This window comes from Notamacropus eugenii, chromosome 5 (assembly GCF_028372415.1).
Source record: "Notamacropus eugenii isolate mMacEug1 chromosome 5, mMacEug1.pri_v2, whole genome shotgun sequence".
Taxonomy (NCBI): domain Eukaryota; kingdom Metazoa; phylum Chordata; class Mammalia; order Diprotodontia; family Macropodidae; genus Notamacropus; species Notamacropus eugenii.
In genome coordinates this window covers 198,977,595-199,002,147 of record NC_092876.1, presented here as the reverse complement: position 1 = coordinate 199,002,147, position 24,553 = coordinate 198,977,595, and the positions used below count along the sequence as shown (strand labels likewise).

General features: G+C 40.8%; 2 long non-coding RNA genes across 3 annotated transcripts in view; one reads left to right on the top strand and one right to left on the bottom strand.

Annotated features, from left to right (window-relative positions):
- LOC140505647 (uncharacterized) overlaps window positions 1-19,788 on the bottom strand; it is a 25,345-nt gene extending 5,557 nt beyond the window's left edge. The window contains exons 1-3 of the long non-coding RNA XR_011967588.1: window positions 19,649-19,788; window positions 5,200-5,326; window positions 538-746 (exon numbers count right to left, since the gene is read on the bottom strand). This is a non-coding gene — a long non-coding RNA (uncharacterized lncRNA). The remainder of the gene's footprint in view (window positions 1-537; window positions 747-5,199; window positions 5,327-19,648) is intronic.
- LOC140505648 (uncharacterized) lies at window positions 18,142-24,553 on the top strand. Of its 2 annotated transcripts, none has more exons than XR_011967590.1 (3): window positions 18,142-19,079; window positions 19,528-20,977; window positions 21,309-24,553. It is a non-coding gene; the product is annotated as an uncharacterized lncRNA (long non-coding RNA). The 2 variants fall into 2 exon arrangements; XR_011967589.1 differs by having other exon boundaries at window positions 18,142-19,089.

The window sequence follows — 24,553 nt, the reverse complement described above, 5'->3', positions numbered from 1 at the left end:
CGAGCATGAAATATGTATATTTGGGGAAAGAGCAGCAACTGGGAATGTCCAAGCAGTAGTGACAGGACGTCTTCCTGAAGCCTGTAATTATACCAGTAACTAAGGCTTCTGCTAGGAAAATAGGGATCTGCTCATTTCTAGAAAGGAGAGAACACAGCTGGAAATATGTTTTTAAAAAACCTAGCTCCTCATCTGAATTCTGGGGACCCACCACACTATTCTTCACTAGGGCCTAATGTTAAATAATAACAGTTCCCATTTATAATGTGCTGGAAGGTTCACAAAGCATTTTTTGCTTAACAATGCTGTGAGGCAGGTGTCCAATGATCATCATCATTATTCCCATTTTATAAAGGGGGAAATGAATTCAAAAAAATTAAGTTACTCGCTCAAAATCACAGAATTCATGTTAGAGCTGAAATGTGAATAAAGGATCCTCTGAATTCTACTTGACCGAACTGTCTCATGCCACTCCCACAATGCTGCTCTAAGAATCTTTATGATGTTAGTATACAGAGGGTTACATTGACACAATACCCTGGTTCCAAGTGTGAAATCCGTCAAACTGGGTACAAATTCCACCTATGAGGACTTCTGGCATTGATGATGGATAAGCAACTGTGAAATTCCCGTGAGTTATCTCTTCAACAAAGCATGGATTCATCTGGATTTTTCTTCACCTAGGTAATGGTCTTTCTGGATACTTCTCTCCTCTGGTATCTCCCCCTTACCTGAGGGTGATTTGCCTAAAGGAAGGTAAATTTTGATTATTTTGATAGTTAACTTGGCATTTACTGGCTAGATTTCTTTCTCAAAGATGATTCTTAAACCCAAATCCTTCTGGATCTCATTGATTGGATATTAGGTCCCCGCCCAAGCACCACTTAAAGGTCAATTTTTAGGCCCTTTTTAGCTCCGAGTGAATGTAAATAGTAACTGTTCCTCTTTTGGCCAACAACCCTGAGGGTCTTCCCCTTCCAGTTTTGTTTTTTTTTTATTAAAGGGGCCATCCCTTGACTCAAAGTAAGAACCTGAAAAGACCTTAGCTTAACAGGGTCAAGGTCTCCCGCTGTATCCTGGGCCATTTCCAATCACCCTGATGAGTATCTGCACCCAGACTTCTCTGGAGAAGAAAGTGAGGCTGGTGACTGCATAGCCCTGCCTCACTTAAATACAATTCAGCGTAAGTCATGTCATCATCTTCCTGATGCCATGGTCCTTCCTGAGAATGAAGGCCAAACCACAACCACAATCTTTTACTTAATGGCCCAACCAATGCCGCTTTGCAGATGGAATTACCATCCAAGCTCTATTCTTGGACTTAGTCTTTAAAAGGAGGACTGAAAAAGTCAAGGGAAGGATTGTTGCTTAAGACTTGCAGAAAGGAGTAAGGGAACTTCAGGCCTTCAGAAATAGTAGCACTGGAACTGCAATGGCAAAGTGTCAGAGCAGTTCCTAGAACAAATAAAGGACTTTCTGGAATGAGCAGAGGAGTTTCTGGATTGCTGACAAAGCCAAGTAGCCGTAAGAAAGAGAACCACAACATGGAAAAAGCAAGAAGAAGCAAATCCAAACCTTACCCTCTACTCTTACTGTGAGCTGTGTGGGCTGTGCAGGTCTAGAAGAAGGAATGACTCTAATGACCCTGAGTTCTTTCCACTTTTGTGGATGTCTCAAAAAGAAAGATTTATACATGTCCCTGGGAAAGTAGGGAATACTGAAAGGGCTAGTTGATTTTTTTGTATCACCTTCTTGTACAACTGTTTTTCAGTTTTGTCTGACTCTTCCTGGCCCCATTTGGTTTTTTTTGGGCAAAGATAGTAGTGGTTTGCCATGTCCTTCTTCAGCTCATTTTACAGATGAGGAAACTGAGGCAAGGAGGGTTAAGTGACTTGCCCATAGTCACAAAGCTAGTACATGTCTGAGACTGGATTTGAACTTGTCTTCCTGACTCTAGGCCTAGCACTGTGCCACCTAGCAGTGCTGAGAGTCCTCAATTTGATTGTACTTTTGAGTCCAAGGGTGATGGAACTGGTCTCCAGGAGGCATAAAGGACTTCCAAAATGTCAGTAACAGTTGCCTTGACATTAGCCAAATTCTGATACTGCAAGGGGGTACCCTGGATGGGGGTGGATGGGGAAAACAAGTTTTCGTGGTCCCAAAGAAAATAAGCGAAAAGGCATAAGCCAAAGAGCATAATATATGAGAAACCTCCCAGACTGAACCCAGTTCACATAAACCCAGAGCTGCAGAGCTGAACCATGTTACAGGTATTACCATAAAATCAGAGAAATGTTGAGTTAGGAGAGACTACAGGGGGTAATTTGGTCCACACCCTATGCAAATTAAAGATTCTGTCTTACAATATCACTGATGATTAATTTCCAGTATTTGCTTGCAAACCTCCAGCGACAGGGAACACATTACTTCCCAAAGTAATCCATTGCATTTTTGACAACACTGCTTGTTCTTTTAAATTAAGAACTGTCCCCATTTAAATTAGAAACTGTCCCCATATTTCTAATCAGGGAGTTCTGCTTTCTTCATTAAACCCTGTAATGTACAGGTCTGAACAGCTAGACTCTAAGTCACTAAGGCCACGTTTTTTTGGACTAAAGAAGGCTTTTGTGGCATATTAGGCACTTCTCCTATTAGGCAAGCTATTTTCACCTGTCAGACACCCACACCATTTTTTTTTTTTTATTGCCACTGGACTTCAGAATCATTTACTTTTCAGTTTTTGAGGCATCTTCTCCAGAGAGCATTAATTAACTTCGTTTTCCTGCAGAGAGGTCAAGTGATGGGTCCAAAAACATGGAGCAAATATGACTCCTTGTCCTGAGCTCAGGCCCAACCTGTGGTCCTCTCTAGCAATGCCACTCCTTAATCTATTTGAAGGTTTGCTATTTAATCAGCAGGAAACACATTCACTTTGCAGAAATCTTTTTTTTTCAGGCTGTCTCTATGGTGTCAAACATCTGAATGAAAACTGAGAACTTTACTTAATACCCAGGTTGTGGAAATCATTACCCTAAAGAGAGAAAATGTCTGGGCAGAAAATAAAAATAGGTGTTGGAAAGGTTTACATTCATTCACTGATGATAGGTTCATAATGATTAGTAGTTAAAATAAGAACATATGAATATTTTTAACTTTACAAAGCTAACAATGTAGGAAAATATCCTTTGGTATCAATATGAGTGACAGATTACAAGTCCCAATAAAATTGAAGCTTCTGGAGGGTATATTTTTTTTATGTTTTGCCTATATATTTCCAGCACTTAGCATGTATTCTACACAAAGTACATGCTTAATAAATGCCACTGTAATGGATTGGATAGTATTACATTAGAGAATGCTGGGTCAGTTGCATATAGTGATGGGTCTCACTCAATACTGCATTTTTTATATTATTGTGTTTAGATGAATGCTTAACAATTGACAAATATTTAAATAACTACTTTTGCGTCTCCATCTAGATTTTTGTATCCTTGATACACCTCTAGTCTGAAAAGGTACTTGGACAAGCCACCAACTGAATGGATGTCACCAAGATAGAAATTCATAGCACCATGTCTGTGCCAGTTTGCACTAACAACTGATTAAACAAGTCATGGCAACTTTTGTTTCTAAATTTAAAGGGTTTTTTTTTTTTTGGTTTGTACTTTTATCTAAATCAGCAATTCTCAAAGTGTGGTCTAGGGACTCTCCCCCCCTCCCCCCACTATTTCAGTAGGTCAGTGAGGTCAAAACTATCTTCAGAATAATACCAAACTGTTTTAATTTTGAATAAGGTAAATACTGATAGATATCAATCATGTAAACAAAAGCTTTTCTTTGAAGTGCTCAATAAATTTTTGGAGTATAAAGGGGTCCTGAAATCCAAAAGTTTTGAGAACAATGAGTCGAAATGAATAATTTTTTTAAAAACTACTAGTTGTCTGGAAAACCCCTCAAGTTAATTCCTGTACCTCTTGAGGTTCAAACCCTTTCCCACTGTTTCCACTTTCTTTTTCCCCTGCAAAATAATCCTAGTGCCTTTAGCTCTTGCTCACTTTAAATTCTGTAACCCTTGAGTCATCACCCTTTAGTGACTCCTCTGAACCCTCTCTGAATTCTCTGATGATGAGAATTCTGTCCTCGCTGCATCCAGTTGCACAGCATACAACAGAGCACTGGTTTCACTTCAGAGGCTGTATCCTGCCTTGCCCCGCCCTCCCTCCACCCCCAACACAGACAGAACAGGAAAAGGAGTACTTCACCTTCCATGTCATGGGTTAGGCAAGGGGAAATTCATACGTGAAGTACAGGCCCCTCTGTGCCCTTTCCACTTACAGGGCCAAAGGACGCAAAAGCCAAAACAAATGGCCAGTGACCCAAGCAGGCGGGCTGAGCCCCCACTACTGTATGAAGACATGCCTCTGACCCCTCCTGCTGTTCACAATGATGGGAGAGAACAGTCTCTGAAACTAGCCACCACTGCAACTGTGCTGAAACTGATGACCTAAGGATACAGGGAAGGGGCGGTGCGTGGTGCTAACTGTACCACCTGCTTTCCCATGCCTCAGGAACACTGCAACTGCAAGTTACCCTGGCCATTAGAAAAAAGGACAAAAGTCATTCTCCTTAAGGAGTTAAAGGTAGAAGTGCAGCCTTTATGGATTTTTCCAGATGAACATTTGCAGACACGTGGCTCATCTGATTCTGAAAAAGGAGCCTGGGCCTTTTGATCACTTAATTAAAGTTCAGATAAATAAAGGGGGTGGGGAAGAGGAAACATGTCCAAACAAAACCTTCATAACAGGCAAGCATTTAAAATAAGAACATGAAAAACAGAAGAATGATTTTTTTTTTCAGAAAGCATGTTGTGTTATCAGAGAAGGCCCATCTCTGATTGACTAAGGTCAAGATTTGCAAAAGCCCTGGCTATGTTTATTTAAAAAAAAAAAATCTCATTCTGGAAAGGCAGGAGGGAAGAATACGGAAATGTCACGAGAGAAATGAAAGCACAGCCAGACTTTATTGCAGCTTTGCAAATACTGTGGTTGGCCAAAAATAAATAAATAAAAAGTTGGGCTTCAGATATCTTATTCAGCCTGTAAAATCTGCATCAATTCACCTTTATGGATGTGGCCACCTTTATCCCTCCTAGCTACCTACAGCTCCAGATGCTCCTCCTATCCCTAAAGCCCGAATCACCTGTCCTTATTGTTGATTGTGGTAGTTTGTCTTTGAATCTCCAGTAGGACCAATGACATCACAAAGGTGAAGTCTTGACTTGGGTATATGACTGGATTTAAGTGCATCATATAGGCTCAGGTTGAGTCTACAAAGAAAAAAAATATTTGGTCCATTTAGATTGATTAGTCCCAAAAATATCTAGTTAAAGCTTTTATGGAGTATGTAGGCAAAAATCAGGTTGAAAGAATGAATTTTTAAGAGTGCAGCCAATTACTATTGTGGCTTTGGGTAAAAACAAAACTTTCTTTAGCCTCCACCCCCTTCTACTCCTCCCCCACCAGATTTCCATGAAAAGTAATGAAAAAAGGACAGAAAGGAGTAGAATACTGTATTGATGTTCACTGGGCCCTCTCACTTGCTTTAATGAAGCCTTCCTAATTTTCCAATGGATCATAGGCCCTGGATTACTCTCCCAAAGGCTTCATTGTGTAGAGACTAGGTGGGGGAGGGGAAGGGAGAGAAAAACTTTCTGTAGTTATCTTTCCTATTACTTATTTGGAGGTTCATTATGATTCCAAGCACCTTTCTTTCTGGATTTTTTGAAGGTTATAATAGCTAGATATTTATAATTTCAAAACTGCAGCTGGCCAAATGATCCCTTCCTCCCATGACTGTCTCTTCTTTTCAATGGCCTCACTAAATTATTCTAATAAATATTATGTGTCAAGGCTAAGGTCTCCTTTGCGAGTTGCAAGGGGGTGCAAAACATAGCAGCTTGTTTGCTGAGCCAAATGAGCATCTATGCCATTATAATCACCACCCTCACACCCTCCCTCCCTTCATTGATTTCCTGACCACAGCTAGATTCAAATCAAGGTATTGATCCTTCCCTTCACAGCATGAAACGGGATCCTCTTTGTGTTTTATCATGCAACTTCTAGTCTCCCAGTAGATATACTTCTCTGACCCCCATATGTGTGTATATAAACATATATACACAAATATACATATGTGTGTATAATACACACACACACACACACATACATATGTGTGTTTAACTCAAGGTACTATGCTTTTATATAGACCAGGTTCACTCTCTGGGCTAGCTGTGACTTATTTTGCCACTACCCAGAGCTGTCTTTGGCAAATCTCGGCATATAACTTGAATATAGCTCGTGTCTAAGTCTGACTAAAAGTGCCCCCTACATAAATCTGAGTAAAAGTGTCCTTGTATAATAAGCACTTAAGGTAACAAAGTGGCTAACCTTTATTCCATCTCACGGAACATGCAAAAACACAAAAAAGGACTGGTAGGAGTCTATAACCAATTGATCCAATTCCCCTTCTATCTCCAATATTATGCACCACCGCTCTTCTTTAATCCCAGAGACCATATCAATCTTTTTTTTTTATTTTTTTTTTTATTTTTTAATGTTTAACAATCACTGCCATACAATTGTGATTTTATCCCCCCCACCTACACCCCACTCCCCCCTTCCCTCCCCACGACTGCATACAATTCTGTATAGATTCTACATATACTTTCCTATTGAGTATATTTTCACTATAGTCATGCTATGTAGTCAGACTAAGATAAATGAAAGAAATCATATAACAAATCAGAACATGATACACAAACACATACACATACACAAACATGATCTGTTACATTATGTGAGTGACTTCCATATTTCTCTCTGAGTGTGGAAGGCATTTTGCCTTGAGAACCACCATTGGGATTTTTTTTTTTTTTGTAAGAAGTTCTTGTGTTATTACAAAAATCTAAGTCTACCAGAAAAACTCTCACACACTGTGGTTGTTGCTGTGCATAAAGTTCTCCTGGTTCTGCTCCTTTCACTCAGCATCAGGTCATATAAGTCCTTCCAGGCCTCTCTGAAGTCTTCTTGTTCCTCATTTCTTATGGCACAATAGTACTCCATTACATTCATATACCATAATTTATTCAGCCATTCCCCAGTTGATGGACATCCCCTTGACTTCCAGTTTTTGGCAACTACATAGAGTGCTGCTATAAATATTTTTGTACATGTGGGACCCTTTCCCATTTTTATGATCTCTTGGGGATATAGTCCTAGTAGCGATATTGCTGGGTCAAAGGGTATGCACATTTTTGTAGCCCTTTGGGCATAGTTCCAAATTGCTCTCCAGAATGGCTGACCATATCAATCTTGCTCTTCTGCCCACTTCCCCAAAGGTAAAGGAACTTGAGGTTGCTAGATAGCAAATCCCACTTTACCTTCAGAGATGTATCTAGGTCTATCCTGAGGTCTTGGATTCCCTTGGAAGGAAAATACACTTAGAGTTACTAGGTAAGCAACCCCTTCCTAGGACCTGCACTGTATAAATAAATCACGATAATGGCCAAGAACAAAGTTCCAATCTTTTGCTCCCCATTTCAAGACTTACACTCGAGGTAACATGTATACATCTACTCTTCCTAAGAGCCTGACTTTGTTCAGGAACTCTCCTCCTCTTCCTAGAAAGCTAGGGCTCAGAACTCTTGAACTTGGGATTAATAACAAGGCAACTGCAACACTGACACTCCTGAGGAACTTTTCCTCTTGGGGTTCAGGTGCTTCCACCATTTGGGCCATGTAAGTTCCTTTTTCCATGACTGACAGATGGTTGAGAGTCACTCTGCCACTGTCTCTCTGGGGCTGAGTACAGTGTTCTGAGTCCAATAACTCAGGATTCAGAAAGTCTAAATATTTCACCACTGTCTTGACTGCTACCATATTGGAAAGTATGGTCAATCAGTCCCTATAACTAAGAGTAGGTGTCCCCTACTAGGACCAAAGTACATTCTATGCACACTGCTCTTCAACCCGAGCTCAGAAAAGCGGAAAATGCAAAAAAAGGAATGATTACTCCTATTATACACCATCACAAAGGGGTAGTGATACTTTCCAAAACAATACAAGCTAATCAAGTCAACCCCTATTATGAGATGCTAAATGGTATTAGGATGAAATAATTAAAGTTCTAAACAAATACTCAGAAAACTCCCTCAATCACTACACATGATCTATTTAGAGCATAGGATTCATAGGAAATAACAGATCCATTTTGGGCAACTTTGGCAATGAGCCTTTAATGCTTTCATCTTTTAAGGAAATTATGAAAATTTCACTAGACTAACCACATTTTCCTTTAGTTTCTATTCAAATTGTGCCTTAATTACAGAACATTTGCTGCCTGTGATATCCACTATTATAAGGCTAAGTGGAGCTATGAACTAATACAATCTCTTTGAAAAGCAACAGGACATAGCCTTTGAACCAGAGCTACCACTTATCTGGCTTATACTGGTGCTACAGGCCCAGTGAATACAGCACTAACCCTGGAGTCAGGATAACTGGAGTTCAGATTTGGTCTTAGACCCTTACTATGCGACTCTGGGGAAATAATTTAACCTCTGTTTATTTCAGTTTCTTCCACTATAAAACGAGGATAATAATAACACCTGCCTCCCAGAGTTGTTGTAAAGATCAAATGAGATAATATTTGTAAAGCTCTTAATATTAAAATACCCTGGCATGTGGCAGGTGCTTAACAAAAGCTTGTTTCCTTCCTTATACTCCAAAGAGATCAAAGAAAGATTCTGTTTCCAAAAAAATTTAGATCAATTTTTTTTTAGCAAAAACCTGAAACAAAGGGACTACCCATCAACTAGAGAATGGCAGAACAAATCAGAGTATATGAATGTCATGAAGTATCACTGCATTGTAAGAAGTGAGAAGGGATGAATACAGAGAATCAGGCGATCTGAGCAAAACCCCTCCAAAAGCCCAATTTTTACAACTACAACATTATAATGGAAAACAACTGTGAAAGATATAAAACCTAGGATCAATGCAATGGTCAATCACAACTCCAGAAGAATGATAACAAGTCATTTTTTTTCTATCTCTAAGCAGACAGGTAATGGACTAGCAGTGTAGGATAGTAATAAATAAATTTTTGGATAAAGCCAATGTGTTGACTTCTTTTTCATCCCGTACTTTTTCCTAGCAGGATTTTTTTTTAAAGGAAAGAATTACAAGAAGAGGTTTAGTACTATTGATAGTTTTTTTAAAAGAAAAGAAAAAAGTATCAATGAATCATTATAAGAATAAAGAGTTGGAAGTTAAAATGGAGAATATTCTAGGAAACAGGAAATGGAATATACATACGAGGAAATAAAACAATCCCTTTTTGCAGATGATATATGATGTGCTATCTAGAGAACCTAGGTGTCTAGAAGCAAGGTAGACTATTTGACACAAACCAGGTAGTTAGAAATAGAGGCCAGCTGGGACACGAGAGTAAGATGATGAGTTCTCCTATGTTCAAATGGCTATAAAACTGTTCATGCCCTTTGTTCCAGAAATCCATTTCTAGGGCTGTATCCCAAAGAGATTATAAAAAATGGGAAAAGGACCTACATGTACAAAAACATTTATAGCAGCTCTTTTTATGGTGGCAAAGAATTGGAAATTGAGGGGATGCCCATCAATTGCGGAATGGCTGAACAAGTTGTGGCATATGAATGTAATGGAATACTCCTGTGCTATAAGAAATGACAAGCAGGATGATTGCAGAAAAACTTACATGAACAGATGCTGAGTGAAATGAGCAGAACCAGAACATTGTACACAGTAACTGCAACACTGTGTGATGATCAACTGCATTAGACTTAGCTCTGTTCAGAGATACAATGATCAAAGACAATTCCAAAAGACTTGTCATGGAAAATGCTGTCCACGTACTAAGAACTACAGTCTGAATGCAGAGCAAAGCATACTATTTTCACTTTGTTTTTTTTTCTTTCTTGTGATTTTCCCCTTTTGTTCTGTTTTGATTCTTCTTTCACAATATGACTAATGTGGAAATATGTTTAACATGATTGTATATATATAACCTGTAACCTTGCTTACTGTCTTAGGGAGGGGGAAGTGAAAGAGGGAGAAAAATTTGGAACTCAAAATCTTACAAAAATGAATGTTGAAACTATCTTTACAGGTAACTGGAAAAAAATACTATTAAGTGCAAAAAAGGATAAGCTCTACTTTGGACATGTTGAAATGTCAACAGTACTTCCACAGTTCAAAATATCTGATATGTAATATGGAAATGAAACTTAGGATAGAGATTAGAACTAAATACATGATCTGAGAGTCATTTGCTTAGAGATAATGGTTAAACTCATAGGAAATGATGTCACCAAGAGATAAAAAGAGAAGCAAAGAAAAAGAAGAAAGCCTTGAGGTACCCTGAGTTAGGGGGCAATGAAATCAAGCAGAGGAGATTGATAAGGATCCTGCAAAAAGAAGTATAATTTAAGACAAAGCAGTATCTCAAAAAAATCTAAAAAGGAATATGCAGGGGGGAAAGGTGGTTTACAGTATCAAATATCAAAGAAATCTGAAGAGAAATAAGGCTAAGAAGAGGTCATTGAATTTGGCAATTGAGGCCACTGGTAACTCTGAAAGGAGTAACATCAGTTGCTGGATGAGATGAGAAGCTGGATTACATGGAACTGAGAAGTAAGTGAGAGAAGTAGAGTATAGAGAGGACAGTAGAGAGAACAAGTATAGATAACGTTTTCTAGAAGTTTCACTGTGAAAAGGAAGAGGAACATAGGATGATAAGCTGAAAGAATAGTAAGCAGGGTCAAGTAAGGATGGGAAGACCTTGGCATGTTTATAAGTAGCAGGGAAGGTGCCGGTAGATACAGAAAGAATGAACATGGTTGACTACGTGGGCAGTCTGCTATAGGAAATGGAATAAAGGTATAAGCTGAGAGATTTTGGAGAGAACCACCTCTTTTTCAGAGACTGGATTAAAGGAAGAAATAGGGAATTATGTCAAGGGTTTTTGAGATATAAAGCAGGGAAGAAGAAAAAGGACCAAGTAAATGCATCCTATTTTCTTATAAAGTATAAGGCAAAGACCTCAGCTAAGACAGGCAGACAAGGAGTGCTCTGGGATGTTTGAGGATAGAAGAGAAGGTTTCCAAGGGTCGCTTTGGCAAATGTCACTGAGAATCAATTAGGGAAGAATAAAAGGGTGTCCTTCTGGCATTAAGGTCCAACTGAGATTAGATAAATTGTAGTAGACCTAGTCAGGATGGTTGTGAGACTTTCTCCAGCAAGAGACCAGTAGAATCAGAGACAAACAGTAAGGAGAATCCACATTTGGGATTTAACGAGGCTTGAGCATTGAGAGTACGCATACAGCTTCATGTCTGGCACATAGATGTGTTTAATATTTGCTTACTGATTGATAAGACAAAGGACTTATTGGGAAGGAAGGAAAGCAAAGAAAGCACATACATGGTGGTTTATAAGATCTCTGGGGTGAGGTGGAGGAAATGAAGGTCGTGGTTAGGATGAAGACAAGGTTAGGACGTTATGGATGGATCAAAATATTTCATAATTCTTGATTCTATAAGTGGAATACCTGTAGAAGATGAGGAGGTAAAAGATGTGACCATCCCTTTATGTGGCTGAGGCTGAGTGAAAGTGTAGGTCATGAGAATATCAATTGCATATATGGAATGTATGTATCAAAGTCCTATTTCACAAGGTTGGGGATTCACAAATTGGAACAAAAATGAACAGGGAGAATTCAAAATAACTGAACATGAAACTATCAGAAGTTATTCTGCCTAGTTATATACCAACAAAACTGAGAAATGAAATGAGTATTTACACAAATATAAAATACCTAGATTAACATAAAGAGAAATTGTTATTTAAATAACAATACCAGAAAAAGAAAATGAAGAAAACATAAATGAATTTGCAAAGACAAAAATTCCACGATCAAATGGATCCACAATTGAGCTCCACCATTCAAAGAACAATTAATTCCAATGTTACACAAATAGTCTGCAAAAAGAGGAATAAAGGTGATCCTTCCACACGAAATTATACAAATATGGCTTTGATAACTAAACTCAGGAGAGACAAAGCAGAATAGGAAAATGGTAGCCTAATATTTCTAATGAAAACTGATACAAACTATTTAAACTACTAGCAAATAAGCTATGATAACATGTTTAAAAAATTATACGCCATGACTAGCTTGGATTCATACCAGGAATAAAGGGTAGCTTCAACTCATCATCTATAAAAATTACAGACTATTAAAAAAACCCTATAAACATAACAGACTATATAAACATAATTATAAAAACTACAGACTATACAAATAGAAAAATAAGTAAAACCATATGATTATACAAATAGATACAAAAAGTTAACAAAATTCAACCTTCATTTCTACTGGAAAATAACAACACCGGAAACCACAGGAATAAATGAAACTTTGATTAATATGGTAAGTAACATCTATCTAAAACATAAGCACATGTTATATGTACTAGAGATAAGTTAGAGGCTTTGCCAATAAAATCATGGGGAAGGCACAGCTATCCTTTGTAATGAAACAAAACTGCTTTTTGCAGATGATAAGGTAGATTATCTATCTAAAGAACCTAAAAGTCAACTAAAAAACTAATGGAAACAATAATTTCACCAAAATTTCAGGATATAAAATAAATTCACAAAATAACCAGCATTCCTGTATATTAACAAAAAATCCCATCAGAAAAGAGTAAGAAAGTAAAATTCCATTCAAAATAACTATATAATATATAACATATTTAGGAGTTTATTTACCAAAATATGCACAGAAACTATATAGATACCTTCTTCATAGAAATAAAGACAGACCTAAATAATTTAATATTAATTGCTCATGAGTTGGCTACACTAATATAATAACAATACTACTTAATTTGACTTCTTTATTCAGTGCCATACTAATCAATCTACCAAAAGATCACGGGGGGGAGGGGGGGGAACAAAAGTCATGTGAAAGGAATAAAAAGATAAAGAACATCAAGGGAAATGGTGAAAAAAGTAGGAAAGGGGTGGGGGATGGGGGATGAGGGAGGCCCCAGCAGTACCAGATCTTAAACTATTCTATAAAGCAGAAACTTTCCAATGATTTGGTACTAAAAAAAAAAGAGATATTGATCAGTCGAACAGATCAGGTACATAACACATAGAAGCAAGCAAATATAAGAGAACAGTGTTCTAAAAACCCACAGATACAAGTACTAAGGAAAAGACTCATAATTTGACAAAAATAGCTAAGAAAACTGGTAGGAAATAGGTACAGACCAATATCTCATTCCATATTACACAAAAGCTTCAAATGAACATATGGTTTAGATGTTAAAAGGTGACATCACAAATAAATTAAAGAAACAATGTGTGTGAGTATTGTTCACAACTAGGGATAGAAGTGAAGAGTCCATGGCCAAACAAGAAGGAGAGGATCAAAGAAGATAATTTTGATTACAAAAATTAAAAAAAAAATTTGTACAAGCAAAATCACTGCAGTTAAAATTAGAAGGGAAAAAAGTTAAAGGAGGGGAAAAAATCCTTCCAAAAAGCTTCTTTTCACAAAGGTCTCAGGTCCAAGACATAAGGAACTGATTCAAATGTATAAGAACAAGAGCCATTTGCCAACAGATAATTGGTTTAAGGATATAAAGGAAGTTATCAAAGAATTTAATCTAAGCTATCAATAACTATATGAAAAATGCCTTAAATCACTAACCATTAGCGAAAGAAAAATGAAAGCAACCTTGAGGTTCCATTTAATCCTCATCAGATTAGTAACCATGACAAAAGGAAGAAAAATGACAATTATTGGAAGAGTTTTGAAAAAATGGGCACATACTGTGAATTGGTCTAGTCATTCCAGAAAGCAATTTGGAATTCTGTCCCCTCTTTTACTCTTTGACCTAGTAATACCACCACCAGGCCTGTGTCCTAATGGAAGAGAAGGACCTATATTGACAAAAATATTTATATCATTGCATTTTTTTTATATAAAAAAGAACTGAAAACTAAAGAGGTACTGATTGACTGGTGAATGCCTGAAAAAACAATCATGTCATATGGATGCAAAGAAACATTATTTTGGTATAAAAATGATGAAATATAAGATTTCAGAGAAAACTGGATAGACTTGTATGAATTAGTGTAGAGTTACACGAGCAGATCTAGGAGAAAAATTATAAGGCCAATAACTTTGCAAGACTTATGAACTCGGATCAAGGCAATCACCAACCATGCCTCCAAAGGATCTATGATGAAGCATGCTGCCCACCTCCTGACAGAGAGGTAATGGACTCAAGATACAGAATAAGACATACATTTCAAGATACAACTACTGTGAGAATTTGAGTGACTATGTTTATTTGTAATAAAAGACTTTGTTTTTTCTTTTATTTGTTGTGTTGCTAGAAGACAGTAAGGGTTAGCTATAGGACAGGAAAAAAAAGAAAGAAAGAAAAGAGAATCTTTGAAGTATTTTTTTAATGCACAAAAGAGAACAGAAAGGCCAGAAATAATGACTCACATGCAGAATGGCTTGGCAAGTTATATGTTGAATTTACATATTTTAAAAGAAAAACATATATGCATCAATATCATGTTATATATAAAACACATATTTTAAAAGAAGTTATACATAATTCATTGTTTCCCTCACTTAAATCAAAGTCAACTGCAACTCATGTCATCGTCTTGATGTCATGCTCCTCTTCAAGAAGGACAAATACAGCTTGTGAGTGAGTAGCAGCTCCTCTCCTCTCTTCTCCTCTCCCAATGAATGGACAAAGTACTGAATGCAGAGTCAGGAAGATCTGAGTTCAAATTCTGCCTTGGACACTTCTTAGTTGTGTGTCCCTGAACAAGTCACTTAACCTCTATCTTGCCTGAGTTTCCTGTAAAATGGGCATAACAATAGCACCTACCCACCCTGGTGCCATTGTGTGGATAAAGTGAAATGACACTTGTAAACCTTAAAGCACTATATGAATATTAGACATTATTATAATCTGTCTCTTCTACTGTACATGGAAATATTCATTTTTTTTGTTGTTTAAGTTCAGCGTTTTTTAAGGGTAGAGGTTGGACTGGAAAGAAAGACAAGGATCTGAATACAGTGATATATGTGCTCAGAGTGAATTTCAAAGGAGATGAGGTTGTGGAATGATGTTGGCAGAGAACTAATCTAAAATCAACAAAAAGTGAGCAAGAAGTATTCTTACTCCTGAACTACTGTGTTGTTGGAAGGCACCTCAGGTGCCATCTAGTCTGACTGATAGATGAGGAAATGGAGGCCTAGACATAAGTGACTTGTCCAAGGTTATCCAGATAATAATATCAATAATAACAGCTAGGATATAAACAGTATTTTAAGATTTGCAAAGAGAAAACTGGAAAGATTTGTATGGACTGAGGTAAAGTGAGCAAACCTAGGAAAACTACACAAAATTTGATCCTCACAACAACCTTAGCAGTCAGATGCATTTTTTATACCTATTTTACAGATGAAAAAAAACTGAGGCTGAGGGAAGTGTTGTGATTTACCAAAGGTCACAAAACTACTAAGTATTTAAGGCAAGATTTGAAATGAGGTCTACCTAAGTTTCAAGTCCAATACTATATTCACTGTGCCAACTTGGCCATCCATTAAAGTGCACAGCTAGGATTTGGACCCAGTTCCTCTGATTCTCAATTCAGGGCTTTCCACTAAATCACAGTTTAAGAATAATAAAAAGCTACATTTTTATGGAGCTTTAAGTTTAGCAATGACTAAAACTAAAACAAAGGTTTTTACCTCTGATCCAGAGTAAAGAAGGCAAAATCAGAACAATTCAGTCATGTCTGACTCTTTGTGACCCCCACGGACCACAGCCCCAGGCCCCTTCTATCCTCCACTATCTCCTCAAATCTCTCCAAGCTCATGTTCACCTTTTCCATGATACTATCTCTTATCCTCTGCCAGATCCTTTTCCTTTTGTCTTCATCTTTCCCAACATCAGGGTCTTTTCCAATGAGTCCTGTCTTCTCTTTAGGTGGCAAGAGTATTTAAGCTTCAACTTCAGTATCTGACATTCCAGTGAAGAGTCTGAATTAGTTTAAGTATTGACTAATTCGACTCTCAAAAGTATCCCTCAGCACTACCAACTCAAAAGCTTTGATTCTGCAGTGCTCAGCTTTCCTTATAATCCAACTTTTACAGCCATACATTGCTACTGAAAAATACAGATCTTTGTGGGCAAGGTGATGTCTCTGCTTTTTAGTATGCTGTGTAGATTTGCCATGGTATTCCTTCCAAGGAGCAAGCATCTTTTAATTTTATGGTTGCAGTCACTGTCTGCAATGATCACTGAGCCCAAGAATATGAAATCTGACACCGCTTCTGTTTCTTCTCCCTCTATTTGACAAGAAATGATACAACCAGTTGCCAAGATTTTAGTTTCTGTGTTTTAATGTTAAGCTTCAAGCCAGCTTTTACAATATTCTCTTTCCCCTCATCAAGAGGCTTCTTAATTCACTATCTGCCATCAGAGCAGTATCATTGGCATATCTGAGATGATATTTTCCCCAACAACCTTAATTCTGGTTTTTGATTCATTCATCCCGGCATTTCACACAATGTACTCTGCATATTAAGTTAAGTAAATAAGATGACTATACAGCCTTGTTGTACTCTCCAAACAGTTGTTTCACGTTTGGTTCTGTTGCTCCTTGACCCCAGTACTTGTTCATGAGGAAGAAAAAATGATCTAGTACTCTCATTTCTTTGAGGACTTGCCACATTTTGTTGTGATCCACACAGTCAAAGGCTTTAGTATAGTCAATGAAGCAGAAGTAGATGTTTTTCTGCAGCTCCCTTGCTTTCTTCATAAACCAGTGAATGTGGGCAATTTGGTCTCCAGTTCTTCTGCCTCTTTGAAAACCAGCTTTCAATTCTGGTAATTCTTGGTTCACATATAGCTGAAGCCTAGCTTGCAGAATCTTAACCATAATTTTGCAGGGTTGTGAAAGAAGCATAATTGTTCGGTAATATGAACATTCTGAACTAGGCACACTGATTACAACAATAACAGCAATAATAACAACTAACATTTGTAGGGCACTCACTGTGTGCCAGGCACTGGCCTAAGCTAATTACTATCTCATTTAATCCTCTCAAGAATTCTGGGAGATAAAGTACCATTATTACCTTCATTTTACAGATGTAGAAATTCATGTAGACAGCATTTGCCCAGGGTCACACAGTCAATATCTGAGGTCAAATTTGAATTCAGGTCCTCCTGATTCTAGGTCTAGCACTCAAACCACTGTACTTAATGCACTATCCACATAAGTTCTAACACAAAAGAAAAATAGTTCACAAGAGTATACCACCACACCTCATAGGACTCCTGGCCCATGCAGCCACCCACTCAGCAGACCTCTCCTGTATATAAATGCTGACTCTCTCAATGGGAATGTAAGCTCTTACAGGTCAGATTTATATTCCCAGTTTAACCCAGTGCTTCACACACAGCAAGGACATATATACATAATAAAAATTTTTCCATTTTGTTCCATTTTCATTAATGATCTTGCTAAAATTAAAATGCGGCTCAAAAACATGTAAATAAAGAGTTTCATGTATGACTGACTCTTTTCCTGTTTATATAGCTGAGTACTTTTTGTTCTTAATGGTTAGTAAGTTTAAAATAGGAAATATTTGTTTCTCAGAGAAATATGTCCCCAATTTTTAAAATAAAAGTCCATGGAAAAATAATATTTGGCATATAAAAATTTACTTCATCAGCAATTTTAAAAATGTTAAGTTCAGATAACTTTTAAAATATATATACACACATACTTAAGGATGTAGCAAACCTTTTTTAAGCATATATTTGAAAGTAACTTCCGAATATATTTTTAATATTCCCAGTCAGACCATTTAAACTAAATTATAAAAGATTAATAAAAAGTTTGCTGGATTATTTTTTACATTTGGCACATAACAAAATTCCTGGACTGAAGCTGAGCTTTGGTCCAACCCTCTCTTCCTAATAATGTACAGAAGGCCAACATTTTAATAACTCTGAGCTGTCTGGGATTTTGAGCATTTTGTTGAGACCTAGGGTTTTTAGAAATGGTCTGGTTGCTCTGGCTATGGGCTATGGATAAGGGAGAAGCAGTCATTCCATTTATTTGAAGGAAGAGCCCTGGGGAGCTGAGACTCAGCTAGGAGAAACGTTAGAAGTCTTCCTAACTGGGAAGAGAGACAGGGACCAGAGGCCATGAGACTGCAGGAGATCTGTTTGGGCACGCACAAGTGATCAAAGATCCAGCAGAGCCAGCCATAGGCCAGGATACAGAAGCCAAAGCTAAGCATAGAGCACAATCCAGGGGACAATCTACGGCGAAGTCAGTCAGCTCCTTCCTCTTCGGCCTTCTCTAGAGGAATGGTTCTCCGGCCTTGGCCGCTCAAGGAGGCAGTCTTGCCTGAGAAGAGCCAGAAGGGGCTCTCTCCTGGGAGGAACCTTGCCTGTCACCGAGCCCGTCACCGAGCCCGTCCAGCCCAGTTCAGCAGTAACGGAAGCCTTGGGAGAACATATTTGATGAAGTACAAAGCACAAAAGGACCTGAACATTCCGTAAACGCTGGCTTCGGGTAAGGTGTACGCGGAAAGGGACCTACTAGAAAACCAATGTCAGTTTCCGTGTCACCGTGACTTCTAAAGGGCCTCCCCGTTTTGAGAGACGGGCTAATGACTTAGCATGACTTCAGCGGGTAGATTCTGGGGAGTCCTTGCATTTAGTTGGAGAAGGGGGAGTTACACTGTTATTTTCACTAACCTCTAAACGAAACGTAGCATCTCCTTCTAGACCATTCTGAGAAGGGGTCCAGAGAAGCTTCGTCAGACCATCTTACAGGGATCCAGGTGGATAAAGGGTTTTAAGAACCCCTGGTCTACAGGGCAGAAGACCTCACCATCTTGGTGGTAACAGACATGACCAGGTAGGATCAGGTGAGCATGTTGTTTTAAAAACACTGCTTTAGACCCCGTGTTTGTGTGCTGCCTCCTGTCAGAGGCCATGCCTCCTCAGCATCCCCACCACTAGCCAGCCTACAGAAGGCACCCCAGGGCTGATGGGGAAACATAAATGGTGTGCCTAGAAACCCAGGGAGTCAAGAACTCTAAAGGAAGCTTGGCTCTGCTCATAAAAATGGGACGCGACAACGCAGCTGTCCTTTCTTCCTGACTCAAGCGTGGTCCTTCCGGAGGGGGTCTGTCCGTCTGTCTTGTCGGACTGGACCTCCGGCAGCTCCGCACTTCAAGTCTTCCCCCGCCCCTCCCCGTCACGCAGCTCCACTCCTCCAGGGCCTTTTTGAAAAGCAAATCATTTCTTCCTTTTGCAAAGTCAGAGCTGCCCCCTTCACCCCCCCCCCCACTTTCCGTCTCCAGCCCCGCCGCCCCCCCCCCCGCCCCGCACGTGGCGCGGGGGCTTTTCCGCTTCCCGGCTGGAGAGAGAGGCGTCCTCGTCACCGTTCAGATGTTTATTTCTTTAAAAAACCAACCTCCTCACCTGGAACTGCCAAGATGAAGGTGACATTATCTAACCCAAGTCCAGTATAGCAGTAACCAAGGAGCCGGCTACGTTCCCTTGCCTGCTTCCCTAGGAGCCGGGCTGAGCGTGCATCGGCCCGCCCCGCCGCTCCCAGGGCGCCCGCACCGGGCCCGGCTCTCCCAGCCGAGGGCGGGCCCGAGCGTCTTGTTTTCTCCTAAGTCTGGGCGCAGCTCGGCCAGACGGCCCCACTCCTCCTTCCCCTCCCCCACGCCCTCCCCCCTCCCTTCCCTCCGGTAGCCTGCGGCTCTAAGTTTTTAACTGCTCCTCCCCCTCCCCGTCTTGTCCCCCCCCTCCAGTAGCCGGTGGCTCCTAATTTTTTTTACTGCTCCTCCCTCTCCCCTCCCCCTCCCCGTTCCTGCGCGCCTGGCTTTTTGCTTATTTCACCCCCACCGCGGAAGGCCGGGGCAACCCAACTTTAGGGGCTGACGAAAAGAAAACTGGCATTAAAAAACAGATCCGGGAAGTGGATTTACGGGAGAGGCCGTCAAGATTCATTGCTTCAAGACACACCGAACCAAAAAAAGTAACTCCAGGAAGCTGAAAAAACACGACACACAATACAACAAAACAAAAAAACCCACGGACCCTAATCTTATTTTTAAATCTTTTCTTTTTCGTCTTCTTAAAAAAAAAAAGGTTTTGTAGTTTTCCATCCCAAGGCTAGAAACATCAAAGCAAACTGGAGAATTAAAAAAAAAAGAAACTGGGGTGGGGGGGGTCCTCCCCTTCATCCCCCCCCTCCCGGAAATCTGCCCGGGAGACGCCGGCAGCAGCCCCAGCAGCCGCCTGGGCGGCCGCGGCCCAGGCAGGGCCCTCCCCTGCCGGAGAGGGTGCGCTGCAGCCCTCCAACAAACCGAGTTAGGCCCGACGGGCCACGTGAGGCCGGCCCTTCTCCGGTTACAAGCATGCGAGCGCAAAGTTTCCCCACCCGAACCATCAGCCGCTCCGACAGGCCCCGGCCCTGTCTGGGCCTCACGGCGCGTTCAGAGCGCCGTTCGGCGCGGGGCCGGCCCGGGTTACCGACTGCCCCCCAGTGTTGGCCGCGAGCGCGGAGGCTGAGGGCCCTGGCGAGCGCCGGCGCGGTTCAGCCCAGGAAAAACAAGTCTGGCTCTGGCTTACTGGGTCAGGGGTCAGTTGTTTGTGTTGGTGTGTGTGAGCTGTTAGTTCACGGAAGCTAATCAGCGTTAAAGGAAAAAAACCAACGCTCTTGGCCGAGCAAGATGCCCTCTGACTTGGCGGTCTGAAGTTCCTTATAAAAAACAACCACTTATTTATCCTCCTCATCTTGTACGCAGAGTCCGGGGGTGGGGGGAGGAGGTAGGGGGAGGGGAGGGGGTGGGGGGGGAGGAGGTAGGGGAAGGGGGAGGGGAGGGGTTGGGGGGAGTAGGGAGGGGGAGGGGAGGGGAGGGGGTTTGGGGGGAAGGGAAAGGGGTGGGGGAGGGGGAAGGGGAGGAGGAGGGGTTGGGGAGGAGAAGGTGGGGGGAGGGGGGAGGAGGTGGGGGGAGGGGGGAGGAGGAGGGGAGGGGCGGGGGAGGGGGCTGTGATGACCCCGGCAGTCGCGCCCGCCGCCTGGGAGGCTCATTCCTCTCCTCCCCTCTCCACGCTCATTCTGACACAGATCTGCATAGAAAATATTACAAGGGCTTTAGTGAGAGGTTTGAGAATTCGTCGGATTCAAGTCTCCTGGATAAACTCCTGGGTGCCGCTCTTCTCCCAGACCGAGGCTTTCTTTAGCCTGAAGGAACCTACTCCTTTCGGTTGGAAAACCCCCACCTGATACACGCTCTCATTAAAGAGGGAGGCCCTCTAAGAGTGCGGTGGGTTTTTTTTAATGTAGCAGCAGGCGTATGTGTTTCAAGCTTAGGTCAGGTGGGGGGTGAGGAAGATTACAGTGAGTTGTTCTTGTGTCCTTGAGCTAGACTTTATTTCACTTCTGACCGTAGGTTTTGCTCCATTGTGAAATGGAGTGTGGGGCCAGTAGGAGACGGAGTGTGGGGCCAGTGGGACCAGTAGGAGATGGAGTGTGGGGCCAGTAGGACCAGTAGGAGATGGAGTGAGGCCAGTAGGAGACGGAGTGTGGGGCCAGTAGGACCAGTAGGAGATGGAGTGTGGGGCCAGTGGGACCAATAGGAGATGGAGTGTGGGGCCAGTAGGACCAGTAGGAGATGGAGTGAGGCCAGTAGGAGACGGAGTGTGGGGCCAGTGGGACCAGTAGGAGATGGAGTGTGGGGCCAGTGGGACCAGTAGGAGATGGAGTGTGGGGCCAGTGGGACCAGTAGGAGATGGAGTGAGGCCAGTAGGAGACGGAGTGTGGGGCCAGTGGGACCAGTAGGAGATGGAGTGAGGCCAGTAGGAGACGGAGTGTGGGGCCAGTGGGACCAGTAGGAGATGGAGTGAGGCCAGTAGGAGACGGAGTGTGGGGCCAGTGGGACCAGTAGGAGATGGAGTGAGACCAGTAGGAGACGGAGTGTGGGGCCAGTAGGAGATGAGTGTGGGACCAAATGATCCTTGGCAAGTTGAAGGAGGAAGCTAACAAGACAGACAGTGGGAAACTAGAGGGGGGAATCTAGGGAAGAGACGAGCTCCAGTGGCAAAGTTGGATGGGGCTCATGGGAGAGAGAAAACCTTACCCACTACCTTGGCTGAGGATATATAGCCAAGCTTATGGAACTGGATACAATTGGGATTTTTGTTTCTGATTTGTCCTGGAGACCCAATTTTTTCTCGCAGAAGCAATAGGAGATCAGAAATAAGCATTGGACAGTTGGACAGTGAACAGAAGTGATTTAGTCAGAAATGCTTACCCAATGGGTCTGTCCCCTTTATTGTCCAACTCGGTACCTAATCCTACTAGTGTTTACAAACTGGGTATAATTAGAGGGGAAGGAGCCGTCCTGCATACAGTACAGCTGGGGGATGGAGCTTGGGGAAGGCTTCCAGGGCACCATAATTCGATTTTTCCTTCTGACACATGGGTAGCAAGGTAGTTGAGCGCTGCCTTCTCTTCACTTAGGTCAGACACTGTGGTCTGCACCCCCACATTCCATCCTCCCCAAAGGCTGTCACAGCACACTCAGTGGTCACTAGAAAGCTACTAGCTACTTCTCACTGCTCCCAGGTGAGGCCCTGGGGGTTACAGAAGAGTTAGTGATCTGATATTAATAAAAGCTCCCAATCAAATTAAATCAATTGCCTGTACCGATTCAAAAGAATTTTTTTAAAACAATAATAACAGTCTCTACTCCCTGCAACCTCAATATAAATCTCAGTTGTTTTATTATGTCCCTGATAGAGATAGTAAGGAAAGCTGGGGAAGGTTTTTGTTTAGAATTACTTTCCCCTCGATTGCTAAACAATTCCATAAGAGATTTGATTAGATGGTTTCCTTTCATAGGTTCATAGGCTTGACAGTAAAAAAAAGACTTTCAGATGATCTAGTTGGTTTTCAAGCTTTATTAGTCCCAGGCAGGACTTCTTTACATTCTTAAACATCATTAAGGATCCCAAAGAGTTTTTGTTATATCCATTGATTTTTACTGTATTAAAATTTGAAATGGATAAATTTTTAAAAAATGTTTATTCATTAAAAATAATAACCCCATTACATGTTAACATAAAATAGCATGTTTTATTTAAAAAAATTTTTACAAAACAAAAAATAGTAGCATGACATTTTTTACACATTTTTAAAAATCTCTTTAAGTCTGGCTAAATAGACGACAGCTGGATTTTCATATCTGCTTCTGTGTCAGTCTGTTGCAATCTGTTGTTTTGGTTGAAATATATGAAGAAAATCTGGCCTCACACAGATATGTAGTCGGAAAAGGGAGGTATATTTTAATGGCAAATAATATCTTAGTATTATTATGAAAATAGTTTTGACCTTGTGAACTCTGTGAAGGGGTCTTAGTGATCCCTAGGAGTCCACAGACCACACTTTGAGAATAGATGATCTAGTCTACTCCTTCATTTTATAGAAGAGTGGTCACATAGCTAGTTAGTGGAAAGTATTCATTGAATATTCAAATAATATTTATTCATGCAAGTGTAGATTAGTAGGAAGAAAGCTCAATTTGGAGTTAGAGGACCTTGCTTCAAATCTCATCTGTGTGACTGCGTGACAAACTCTCTGTACCTCAGTTTCCTCATCTGTCAAGTGAGAAAGTTGTACTAGATTATCCCTAAAGTAACTTCCAACTCTAAATCTATGTCCTGTGATTCTATGACCAGTGTCAAGGCACTGTGCTGTTCTGTTGTGGGAAATAGAAGCTGCAGTCTCTGACTTCCTGGATGTTACACTCACTAGAAGAAATAAGACATAGACACAAAAAACTCCATAAAGAAAGGCATACTGAGAAAGTGCCCTTCTGAGTGAGGACACAAAGCTTCACCTCTGTTTGGGGGCTATCTGGGAAGGCTTCTTGGAGGAGGTAGTATCTGACCTGGGCACTAAAGGGAGAGAGGAAAATGAGCAAATAGTTATAGGGAATATGAAGGGCATTCTGAGAGAAGGAAACAGATGAGCACAGAGGAAATATTTACTCACATTTAATAATAAAAAATTAGCTAATATTTATAAATACTATGTGCCAAGTACTTTGTACTGAGCACTTTTACAATTATTATTTCATTTGGTCCTCACAACAACCCTAGGAGGTAGGTACTATTAGCATCTTCATTTACAGATGAAGACACTAAGACAAAACGGTTAATTGACTTGCCCAGGGTCACACAGCTGGTAAGTGTCATAGGATAGATTTGAACTTAGATCTTCCTGAGTTCAGGCCCAGCACTCTAGAGCATTTTCCACATGTGCGCGCGTACACACACACACACACACACACACACACACACACACACACA